Below are 13,264 nucleotides of genomic sequence, written 5' to 3'. Positions count from 1 at the left end.
GAGTGCTGCTGTTTGTTGCTGCTCTCCTCATTCCTACTGAAAAAAAAATCCACGAGGAACAAGGTAGTACTTAGAAAAATTAGATTGAATTTTGCCCTTCCTACAAGAGATGTGTTTGTTTGTTCAGTAGACAATAACAAAAAATCTATGTGTTATCAAAGGGGGTTGTGTATCTTTTCTTTCATAAAACAAATCTCCAATGAGTCTTTCTCAAACAGATTTCAGAGAAGTAGTTTGTTTTTTTCTAAGGAAAATTTCTGGATTGATACTCACAAAGACTTTTCCTATCCAAAACAGGGGGTTGCCATATGCTCATAATGACTGATCTACTGGAACTGGATATAGACAAGGATAAAAATATTTATAGGCAAATGATTTATCCTTTGTTATTGGCACTAGACAACTGCAGACAAATGGTGGTACGTGAAAGTCTGTGAATGTCTAGTCATCACCAAAGAGTTATGTGCAGATAGAAGTGGGTTATTATTGAAATGAAACATATAAAGAATTTCAAAATTCAGATCTTCAAAACTTCAGTAAATATGAGTAATGCTCTATACACGTTTGCAAAAAAGAGAGATTTCTGAGCTTTAATGTCTAGTGTATCTACTGAAAGTGCAGGGATGCACTGGTACCAAGGCCCAAGTCAGGGCCTGGAAAGGGGCCAGGGGGCCCCTTGTGGGGCCAGATTGTGGGAACAAATTGGTGCAGACATTGGACAGCACTGCCTATTTTCATCCTTACCTCACTTTCCTGCCAGTCATCCTTTGCCATCCGGGCTGCTTCAGCATCCAGGCACACACGGAAATCATCCATGAGACTCCACAAGTCCTGGTTGATCTCAAGGTGAAATACTTTTAACTCAATGAACTTGAGCTTCGTAGAATTGATCTCCTTGTATACTTTCAAGCATATTTCATTGATATGGTATCAAACCCCAAACAAACTAACAGCTTCTCTTAACAGTCAAGGGAGTATCTTAAGGTAGAAGTGATCAGGGAAATTATTGTTTAAGATGACAACAAGGAAGATGTGAATCACAGAATACTTCCATCAAGAATCTGTTGACAGTTTGAAGATGGCAAGTAATTCAATGACTAAGTGAGAAGTCTGTTGTTCTTCTTTGTTGTATATTAATTGGGAAGTGTGATTTTTCTTTATATAATTTCTGAGTAATAGCAGGGGATAAAGGATAATAACTACTATATTAGAAGGATCTTTCAGACTTTGTGAAGTGAAAGATGCAGTCTCAGATAAATGTTCATAATGAAGGAAACGAGAACACTTACAGGGCAAGAAGATTAATAAAAAAGAATTTAGATTTGTGTTACTGTATGAACAAATGCTTCTGAGTCTTTTGTTTCAGGTGTGGGTAATCTATCAAAGCAGGACTGTCACCCATGCAAGTCTGAGTGAAAGATGAGGAAGCTCTTACATGTTGGAGAAGGGCTGGAGACAGGGAAGAAATCCTCCAACTGTAGCTTGGAAAGGAAAAATGTTTCTAAATTGAATCCAAATGAAATATTGTGAACTTTTTTTCTTTTTTTTTTTTTTTCTTGTGGCAAGATACCACCAGTTATAGATTCAACCTGCAAGAAAAGACAGCCAACAGTATGGGCTTCACTTTATCCACATCTATAATAGAATAAGGTTTCAACTGAGACATTTACAAAACATTTTGCCCAGCTGTCACTAATACTTGGTCAGGGAAATTGTTCAGGGAAGTTTCTACATGAAACTGACGCATCATGTAGATGACTCAGTTATTAAAATGTCACTATTCCTTTTCAGTGAAAAGCGTGGTATTATGGACAAAGTAATCTGGGTTATTAAAAAACAGGAAGTGTTGGAGTCAAGCATCTACATTTAGAGCAGAGATGCTAGATATTGTGTTCTAAGTAAAGTGAAGTCTCAGACACCAATTTCTTTCGAGGTTTAGAATGTATGTCCAATTGGGCAACTAATTTTTCCCTCTGTATAGCAGGCAGTTATTGTCCTAAATTGTTAATGCAGTAACTACATGGTGTATTTGTATGTACAAATGTTTCAGGGGTATCTCACGATGCTTAAACCACTAATACTTAAAATGAGCATGAATCCACTAACTTGCTAATATGGTGAGATTTATGAGTGCTGCTCCAAAACTAATGCCTCCTATTTATGATGTTGGCCCATGACATCAGAGGTGGAGGTTGGTTGTATGGCAGTAAAGATTGAATCTTTCCACCAATATTCCACTACATTTTGTTGTCATGTGACAAAATGGCATCTAATGTGGAATTGAATATGAAGCAAAGATGTGTCACTGAATTCTTCCATTCAGAAAAAAAATGGCACCCAGTGACATTCACTGATGCTTGCTGAATGTTTATGGAGACCAAACAGTGGATAGTGAGGTGTGGGTGGTGCATTTTAGCAGTGGTGACAGCGGCATGAAAGCCAAGCCACATTCAGGACAGCCATGCACTGCTGTCACACTGTGAAATGATGAGCATCTCCATCAGTTCATCGGAAGTAATAAGAGAATTATGACCAGGGAACTGTGTCCAGAGCTGAATATCAGTTTTAGTGCACTGGAAACAATGATGGCAATGTTGGAATATGGTAAAGTTTGTGCCAGGTGAATTCCATGAATGCTCAGACAGGAACAGATGGAACACCGTATGCAAGTTCATCAAGACCTGTTGAACTCCTACAAAGCTGAGAAGAGGCAGTTTCCTGGATCATATGGACCGTGTGGGCAACATTTTCCTACCAGCGATACCATTATAACAGCTGTGAACCAGTGGGTCACCTCTGCTGGTGCAGATTTTTACAAGCATGGCATGAAGGCTCTTGTTCATCATTAGTGAAGGTCCAGAGGTAATGGTGGTGTATTTTGTAGCTGAGAATCTGTATCTGTTATATTTTCCATAGAAATAAATAGGATCCATTACGTTCAGAGCAACCTATGTATTTTTTATGGATGCTACTTTTTTGGATTTCCCTTACTCTGTCCAGTTTTCAGGAGGCCACAGTAGGACTTTTTCTGTGCAGAAAGCTAAAAGGTCCCTGATTTGTTTTCCTGCATAGTATGTGTTAGCACAATATGAAACACAGTAAACAAGAGAGAGAAAATATTTAACATATTTAATTTCTGCAACTTCTTTAACAAGGATTCAGTGCTCATAAACATTCAGGTAAATCTTTTTTTTCTTGTTCCCATCAGCTAAAATAATGATCTCCAAGCCCTGAAACTGGCCTCTTCCTGCCCTAAGGGAATTGCAGGCATCATCCAGGGTGAATCAAAAACCTCAGGGACTACATGGATAGAAGTTTCTTTCACTTTTTTCTTTCTTTTTTTTTCCATAGGAATCATCTTCTCCCTTCCCAGATAGCCAAAAGTATACCCTACTTCTGCAGGATCCCAAACAATGATAACTAGGGCAGGGAAAAAACATATATAAGCATACTGCTGGATATTTTTGCTAAGTATGTTGCATAGGAGAGAAAAAAAAAAAAAAAGAGGAAGGGAAAGTAATCTCTGGTACTTTCTTTTTAGTCATATATTTGCACCAAGGAGGTTAACATCATGTTCCCATATATAAGAAAAATTCTGGAATAAAGTCTGAGAGGTCCTTTCTGGTCAAACACAGCTGCTTGAGCTGTAAAAGCATGATGCCAGCTATAACACAGAACGTACAAATAATCACATTTATTTTTTAAAAAATCGTCTCTTCTCTACAACAAAGGTCAAGAAGAACAGCTCTTCCATCTCCTAAGGACATGCATGGTAATCTTCCTCAACACACAGCAGTGTTCCTAAAAACACATTACTCATCCTTACACAGCAAGGCCTTATAGAGCAGCTGCTCCCTAAATTCACCCGAGGAAGATGATTAAGCCCTTGTATGGCCATGGTATGATGCACAGACCTCTCGGTGGTCTCTCACCATGCTATTTGCAATTTGAGGTGTCAGTGATTAAAAGTAGATGTGAGATGGCTATTCGCAGTTCAACACTAATCTGCTGGAGTAGTAAGTCCTATTGTCATCGAAAAGGTGACAAAAGAACTGGGAGCCTTTGGGGATGCCACAAGCCCTTTAGTCTGGTATAAAATTGAGTTTGTTTCCTTATGCTTATTTTTGCACCCTCCCCTTCTCATCTTATCTTTCTCTCTTGTCTTGATTTCCCTGCCCCTTAGCCCTCTTTGTTTTCCTGTTTTGCTGCCTCAGTTCTGCACTGGGATCCTTATTCCCATTGTCTGTTTTATCTCCACTCCCCCTTACCACTGAGGAATGCTTCACAGTTCATATCATTACAAGATTAGTAATGCTCCCAAGACTTCACAGTGTCCCACATATGACTAATTGAGGCCTTCCTGCTCCCTGTATATAACTACAGAACAAACAGAGCAGGAGCAGACAGGGACTCCAATGGCAGTAGTACAATAACCAACTGCTATATGGAGTGTGAAGGCTCTTTTCAAAGAGGGACATTTTTCCTTGTATTATTGTTTTCAGTGCTTCTTTCTCCATCCTACCCTGCCACAAAGCACAGACACAGATGTGTCCCGTGTTCTGGAGAGGGCACCTGGTTATAGCCTAGATGGACTTGAAAATTATCCCCATGTGCCATTCCATCATCCCCGCCATGCAGTGATGGTAATGATAGATATGCTGTGTACCCAGAGATAGCAGTAGTATTTTCACGGCATGATATCCTTGGTGTCCTGTAGCAGCTGTGTCAGACAGCCACTCTCTTTGCAAGACAGCTCTATAGGTTTCCACCATAATCAATATCCCAGAGGAGTAAACACAGTCAAGCTAATTTCTTTGGCCAAAGACATGAAATCTGAAAGGGTTGACTTGGTACAACTTTCCTATTGAACCCAAGTTAAGCGGAAGTGAGCTTAAGCCTAACAGTTAAAAAAAATGTATGGAAAAGGAAAAGAATGAGGAAAGCTGAAAGCAAAGTAGTGACAGAACTGATCACTACTTTGGAAGAGAATAACAACTTTTCCATTTCATCTGTGCACGGTCTCACTTCTACATCTAAGGAGCCCATGACATCCTTTAGTAAAACTGGCACCCTAGTACAGAGGGATGTACAGCTGAACCTGAGATAGATTCCTTTGTATCTTCTCCCTGGTCTGTGCTTCCTGAAACATCATGCTGTTCTGCAGCTGCTGTGCAGCATCTTAATTTTTCAGGTTCCCCTTAGTATTAATTGCAGAAAAACACTTTCTCAGCTTTCAGGTTTGAATAAAGTACAAATTCCTAAAGGTAACATAGTTCTATTTGACTTGATGCACAAAAATGAGGTACATAAATAAACCCTAATCTACAATACCAACCAAAACTGACCTGTGCTGTATTTTTCCCATATTTTACCATTGTATTTCTGGGGTAATTTCAACTGCTTTTTATCAGTAACATTTGTAAATTTGACACGTACGTTTATTATAATTTGTAGGAAACACTTTTCTTTCCCAATTCACATCTCACATTGTAAGATTTTGGGAATGACCACATTCAGAGCAATGTATCTGGCCCTCGAAGGAAAAGAAAAAGGCACAGATGATATATGAAATTACCCGTGACCTGTGTTTCAATAGTATCTATATCTTTAACTGCTTCAGTTTCTGGGGTCTGAATTGAGGCACTTCCCAAGAGAGCTCTGTATGTCTGAAAACATAGACAGCTTACTTTGGGAAACAATGGCTCAAATGGTACCAAACTGGTTAGCTTTTATTGTGGAGGGCTTGTGGTGTATGCAACACATGTATATCTTCTTGGCATGTACCTTTACCTGTGCATACACCACTCTTGCTGTCTGAGTTTAGCTCAAAGTGTTTACAGATTGATCCCCACCCTTATAGGGTAAGTTCTACAAATAAACAGATGTGTTTTTCCTGTATAATATTTCATGTGAGATAAAGACTAAATTACCACTACACACCACAAGCCTGAATGCTTTTCTTGACAGTCTTCTCTGTTGTTTTAGAATTCTCAAACAAAACAGGTTTGGGTGTAGGACTGTTATGTAAATGGAACAAGTTTACCTCGCTCTGCAGGAGAATTTCACAGTCCTCAGTCTATCCATCTTATTTATTGAGCTTTACCATTTCTGTGGGCCTTCTGGCACTTTGCTGCTTTTCTGCATGTATCATTTTTTGCAATAGGGCATCTTGTCTATTTCCCAGAAAACATGTTTACGTCATCCGTTTCATTAAAGAGGTTTATTTTCTCATTAACTTCTAAAGAAGACAGAACTAATCAGCTGTGGAGTTTTAGCTCACTGATCGATGTCATCTGTAAATTGTATTGGAAAGCTAATTCCTTTATTTTGGCACCAAAGGACTATAGAAATAACGCAGGTCAAGGACAATGACATATCCTGTGTGAGCAGACAGACTCCAGCCAGAATAATCTGTGAGTGGAACGCTGACACTTGGATCTTTGTAACCAGTTCTGACCTGACAAATAGCAATAAGCCTCTCTGAACTGTGTCAGAGAGAGTGAAGGGTCAAAAAATTAATTAATATTCTGCTGGAGCAAAGCAATTTGGTACTATTGAACTTGCAGTTATCCTTTCCTGCTCCTGCTCTGAACTAATATGCCCAGAAAGTTACATAAAATATGTATCTGAGCAGATCCTGAATAAAACACAAGAATGTTTTTTTTTTTTTAAATAGGATCACTCCTGACACAACTGTGAGTAAATCTTTAGTTTTGTTTCTGCAGATAAAAATTATGTCAGAAGAGATGAAATGTGCAGTATCATAGAATCATAGAATCATAGAATCATAGAATGGCCTGGGTTGAAAAGGACCTCAAAGATCATCTAGTTTCAAATCCCCTGCTTTGTGCAGTGTCACCAACCACCAGACCAGGCTGCCCAGAGCCACATCCAACCAGGCCTTGAATGCCTTCAGGGATGGAGCATCCACAACCTCCTTGGACAACCTGTTCCAGTGTGACACCACCTCTATGTGAAAAACGTCCTCCTAATATCTAACCTAAACCTGCCCTGTCTCAGTTTAAGACCATTCCCCCTTGTCCTATTATATCCTATATCCACACTCGTTAACAGCCGTTCCCCCTCCTGTTTACAGGCTCCTTTCAAATACTGGAAGGCCACAATGAGGTCTCCTCGGAGCCTCCTCTTCTCCAAACTAAACAAGCCCAGTTCCCTCAACCTTTCTTCATAGGAGAGGTGAGTCTCTCTTGGAAACCAGATGTGTCTAAAACATTAGCTCTTTGGCCACAGATCTTGCAAGTGTGATGCTGGCCCTAGTGATTAAATGACTGCTGACTGCAACCTGCTGGTCAGTGCCCTCTTAGTCTAAGTGGAGTGCTCTCATAGTGAGCTGTGAAGTGCTGAAATAAAAGGCTTACCCTAATACAAACACCAGACCCCCATCACCTCTCCATCTTCCTCCTCCCCCAGCCAACACACACGGCAGCTGTAGAACACATTCTTCCTGTTCTTTTTATCCATCCACCTTGTAGTGTCAGCCTCCTTACTATCCAGTCCTCAAGTGTGAAGGAACTTGTATTGCTCCATATCTGGGCGGTGGTGCCTCATGGATGAGAGGAGCCGTTGGACTGGCTGCACTGGACTGGAAGGGTGTGGGGTGGCGGCAGTGCAGGTAAACATGGCTCTCCTGCAAGATGACCCACTTCACCATACTGTGGAAGTGAGTTATAGAGTTAATTGAAAGGGTTCCTATGTCTTGCTCCTTTCATAAAGCACCTCCCAGAAGCTCATTTATATTCTTGGCTTGTGCCTCTTTCACATTTCTTAGTAGAAATCTAAGCCAGAAAATACTTTCCATCAATAAAAGGTCACCATGTTACTCTCAGGCAAGTGCTTTTGCTTCAGGTCCTCGGGGTTGGATGATTTATAGTAGAGGAAAGAGTAAAGCTGGGTGAATTCAGCCACCCTGTGAGAAATCCAAATTTCTTTGTGCTGTGGAATTGCCCATGAAACACTATTTAGGAGGCCAGTGCTGGGAAGGAGATTGAGCAGTGCTGACAGGATTGAGAAGAAATCAGGACAGAAGGGCAGGGACATGAGCTCAGGGTACAGGTGATGGCTGTGTGGAATAGGACTATGATGCATCCTCAACACAATGAGCAGCATGGGAAGAACTGAGAGGAAGTGTACTTGACTTCTGTTTTCTGGCCCCGTGGTAACTTCCTGATGACTAAGGGCTGGTTTGGAGCTGTGGGTTGTGGGTGGCTCAGGGTCCTGAAGGCCTGCTGAGCGGGGAGGATCTGCAGTGGCAGCTAGCACAGCCTCCGAGTGGCCAGATGAAGCCTGGCAGCTGCTCTGCAGCCATTCCTCTCATGGTAAATGCATCTTCCTGTTTGCACATACTCACTTGAGACCAGCTGAGAGGGTTTTATGCATTTGTTGACTTTTATGCTATTTGCATGAACACATGCTAGCCTGCAACGTGCTGTGACTAATGGCCAAAGTATGTGATGTTCATAACCGGGTGTTTGAACAGTGACTGTGGCACAGAGCACACAGAAAGGAGGCCTTGTTTGAGTGCTGGAGGTACCGGATCCACACCTCAGGCCCTGCGCCATCATGAGCCACTTTATGATGCTACACCAAACCAGTGCCACAGACTGGCGTGTGCACAGGCAGGCACGCACCTGACAGGGGTACACATGTGCGTGACTTATGTTTACACAGAAATACATGCTCGCAGCAGTGTCTGGTGCCTTCAGCCCTCTCCCCCAGCAGGCGTGGGAACAAGGCTCTGCAAACACCTGTGGGAGGAGAACGTAAATAAAAAGTGCTCAGGTGTGCTGCTGGCTGATGTGCATCCTCAGGTGCTCCATACAGCAAATCAATGTTGTAGCTGGGATGCTTTAACACAGCTTGTCATTTCTGTCATCAGCTACTCTTAAATGATAAATAATTAATGTCCACATAATGGTTTAGTTCACAATTTCTAATTATTTGTCTGGCAAATACCTTCATCTCCAGGGCCCTGTTAGCTGATGAGCAATCAATCTAACAACTGTTTCTGCCCTGTCATTTTAAGAAATGTTTTTAGATACGCTACCCACTTGCAGTCATAAGCCACAAATATTTCCTTTAAAGGCTTGAATTGGAGATGTGCTTTAAGTTTCCTCTCCAAACTGGAGCAAATGTTTAAAATGCGCTTACATTCCTCATTTTCTAATGAGTTGCTCCCTGTTGCTGTATAAAGCTGGCTGTTTCAGCAAACTTGAGTCTTATTGCAGCTGAGAACTGAAGCTTTCTATCTATCAGGAAGGTTCATTTTCCTTTTTTTTCCTCCCTTCCTTCCTTCCTTTCTTCTTACCACTTGTCTCTTTTGCTCTTTCTTTTCCCATAGGGTTCACAGCTAAAAAGATGGAGTTATCTGAATCTCTGGCAATAGCTTTTTTTCCCTGTTTGATTACTAGACTGGCTCTATTCAAGTCAGATAAGTCCCAGATTTTGTGCCCTGCTAAAACTGGACTAGCTCCTGAACTGCCCCTACCTCCCATCATGTCAGTCAATAGGAGACTATAAGCTTAATTCTAAAGAAAGGAATTTATTTTGTGCATGGTCAGCTAACACATTATTTGCTTAGATGACAGCTCCCCCAATCATGGTTTTGCAAGTAGGCATATTGCAGTTGGCTATACTTTACCTGGAATAAAACCATTATTTGGATTCATAGCTGTGACAGTATCTTGGGATTAAAATGTTGTCCTGCAGTTTAAGCATCTGTGTTCTGGGGAGGGGTATAGAAGCATATATTCTAAATGGGAAAAGATTAGCAAGCAATATCTCCTTTGTAATCAGCTTTGGAAACAACAATAATAAATCTCATTTGCTTGATTATTTGAAAGGCTCTGATAAATATTTGAATAAAATAAGATGATGCATTTATAAACAAATGAAAAGGCAAGAGATCTTTTGATCTAGTCTTCAAGAAGTGATAGAAGCTAAACTCTTCCTCCTGTTCCTCTTTGCCTTTGATTGACCCAGTTTCTATCTGCTTACCATATTTTTGCTGTATGCACTCTGACATAAGTAATGTCTTGCTGACAGGGCCAAATTGGGATTTTGTGGCACTTTGTCCACCTGACCCTACTGGGGCCTTGTCAGTGTTATTGGCTTTGTCAGATGTTGGGCTACTTAACACTGTTTCCCTGGTTTTAGATGCCTGGAGGAGACTGAGTCTCCTTCAAAATCCAAACACACTGGGTAAACCGATTTTCATCTTATCTGTTGTCTTTATACCCATAAAAAAGTCCTGAGATTCTCCCAAGCAGAAGAGCTCTGATACTGCAATTGCCACTTTGTTGCTTTTGCAAGTGGAGAAACAGCTCAAATTGCCCAAGCTGTACTTAGTCCCATCTGACTACATCAAAGGTGAGTCTGAAAGAAGAAAAATTATATTTTTCTTTGACTTACTGGAGTAGTCCATTCTACACATTGACTACTTTTCTAACACTGTGTAGAAGTCATGTTGAAAGAAGACACAGAATTCTTGTTAAGTAAGAACAAAACTTACTAAATATCTTGTGTATACAGAACAGTGGGACAATTTCATACATAAATAAAGGCAATATTGTTCTATCCTTCTATTATTGAGGATCAATGTGTTAATAAATAAAAATATTTTTGTTTTCAAAGATACTGATAGGCAAAAAAATACTGTGGTATGCAAATACAAACTCATATTTGTGTGTTGATCAGAGTTACTTCCTCACATTCTCACCAGTTGTGAAACAAAAATGCGGGGTTAACGTGGGAATTAGCAAACATCAGCACCAGAACAAAATGGTTGATAAAAAAATTACCACGACAAACACAATATTCAATAGCTCTAATTCAGCTGCCGAATCACTTTCTATCTACCCTGATCCGAGAAAAGGAAGTAAGGAAAATGTGGCTCAAGGAAGTAGCTGCATGCTGGGTGTAAGCTCTCTGTTCTTGGAGATGTATTCGGGGCCAATTATTGGATTCATGATCACAGTATTTTTCAAAATCACCAGATTTTGCTTACACTGTGAAAATACAATTTTCCCATCATTTGGTGATGAAGTAGCTCACAGCTAAGATAGAATGAGGGATCTCTGAAAGAGGTATATCAGCCTTACAGCATACCTCGTCCAACCATCAATCGTGGAAGAAATTTAAAATTGGGCATGGTTTCATTATGAAACCCTTTGAACGGTTGGGCAATTTTGTTCATGTTGAATAATTTCAGCCTATTTTCTTGCTGAAGGTAATTATTATCTCTTTCTGTGTTAAAAAAAAAACAAAACCAAAAAACAAAAAACTGGCAGAGTAATGCACACTCTAACAGCATCTTTCATTCCCAATACACAGACTAAACTGCTGTTCAAAGCTAAGTAGTTGCCACTAAACACTTCAGTCTCCGTCCTGTAGTGCATGGTCATTGACACAAAACACAGCAAATGCTCTGGACATAAACTAAAGAAGCTGAAATGAACTTCCCCTGAAACAGCAGTTACTAGATCTGGCCATACTATACATATTTCCCTGTGTGGGCAGGAGGGAGGATCAGTCACTTGGTCGGTCTGCCTTCTACATGGCTGCATATTTTGACTAAACTTGATACAACAATCACCCTTAATACAGTAACTTAGATTCTGATTCAAAAGCAAAAAATAAATTTCATGACTTCACAAATGTGTAAACCTGTACCCTTTCCAGAAACAAAAGCCTGTAAAACAGCCTTCAAGTTATTATTAAAAACAATAAAACAGTCCATTGAAAATTCATTTTTGTTTGTAACTGAGGTTGCTTTTGAAATCATTTACAAAGCTGTGGTTAATGTCCTACTAGACAAGTTATAGAGCTCTGCGCTATTAAATACACTTATTTTAAACTGGGTTAGTATGTCCTTCGGGGCAATGCCACAATAGTTACGGCAGCGCCAAAAAATCACACGCTTGCAGAATATTTGCTTGAAAGTAAGGAGTGCATTGAAAGCCATTGTCAGCGGTTTCAAGATCCTGTCTCCACCAACCCCGTGATTCCAGGCAGTGGGAAGCACACCTGGACAAGTTTCCAGAGGCATAATGCAGGCAGGATTATGAAGGGGGTGGGAAGGGCTTAACTTGACACGGCTGCACAGTTCAAAAAGTGCTTAACGATGGCTTTTCTTTTTTTTGCTTTTCTTTTTTAAAGGGTTTAATTTTGTTGTGTGAACAGGCAATTGGATGCATCATAGGAAGGAGTTTTTTTCCTTTTAGTGCAATGACATGGCACAGCATTTCCCAGGCTGTAATATGTTGATTAGGGCTGCACAATAAACTGCAATGAGATGATAGCTGAACTGGTTTGAAAGTGAAAAAATCAGAGGAGGAATCCTTTTAAAATGCATGGCTATGGAAGCTGGTATAACCAGGTGCCTGAACTTCAAGTGCAGTGTGTACTGGGAATGATCTGACAGCTGCTGATAAATTTAAGGCAGCAGCGAAGGAGATGTGTCGGTATTTCCCTCCCTGTCTGTACAGTGCTGAGTGCTGCACGTTCCAAATAACAGAACTTTCTACAGAGAGTTAACTTATTCCTTAATCACCATGAAGGCTGTGGTTGTGTGCCTGGATCCCAGCTCAAGCGTCTGCAGCTGCTCCGACATGTACTCGCTTTGTGCCCTTGGAAGCCAGCCACCCCCTCCCCAAAGAACAGCTCTTGTTTCTTTTCCCTTTCCCTGCTTTCCTTGCTCTTGGACTCTGAGGGGAAATTTTCACTGCAGTTTAAGAAAAATTACTGCATTTGACTTTATATCTTCTAGTTTAGAGAACACACTTTGCAACAAAAGCACTTTAACACCAGCAAAATCTGCTGGTATTCTGCATACAAGTGTATACATTTCTGCATGTGCATGTGTTACTTCAAGAAAGTATACTGTGCTCTAGAAAACTGAAAGGTCATTTGAAACATGTCTTCATGTTAGCAGCACTTTGTTGTTGTTTTTGTTTGTTTTTGTTTTTAACCAAGGAACACAAATGTTCAAGAATATATACTGGAAAGCAAACATGACTCTAGTCAGCCTTCTTTCTGTAACAAAGTGAGAGCTATTTCCATCTGAGCCATGAAACATGTCTGTGCTTGTGTGCAGCTGGCTGACATTTGTGCTTATCTATGCTGTTGTCATTTTTGAATATTGGATTAAACTTCGGAAAATTCAGGGGAGCATGTTTTTGTGTGCCATTTATATAGGTCACAAGTGATTTCCTTTACGCAGTGAATGCAAGAGAGGCAAAATAACATT

This window comes from Meleagris gallopavo, chromosome 1 (assembly GCF_905368555.1).
Source record: "Meleagris gallopavo chromosome 1, MGAL_WU_HG_1.1, whole genome shotgun sequence".
Classification (NCBI taxonomy): Eukaryota; Metazoa; Chordata; class Aves; order Galliformes; family Phasianidae; genus Meleagris; species Meleagris gallopavo.
The sequence above is the reverse complement of the archived record's forward strand: the minus strand, read 5'-3'. Positions refer to the sequence as shown.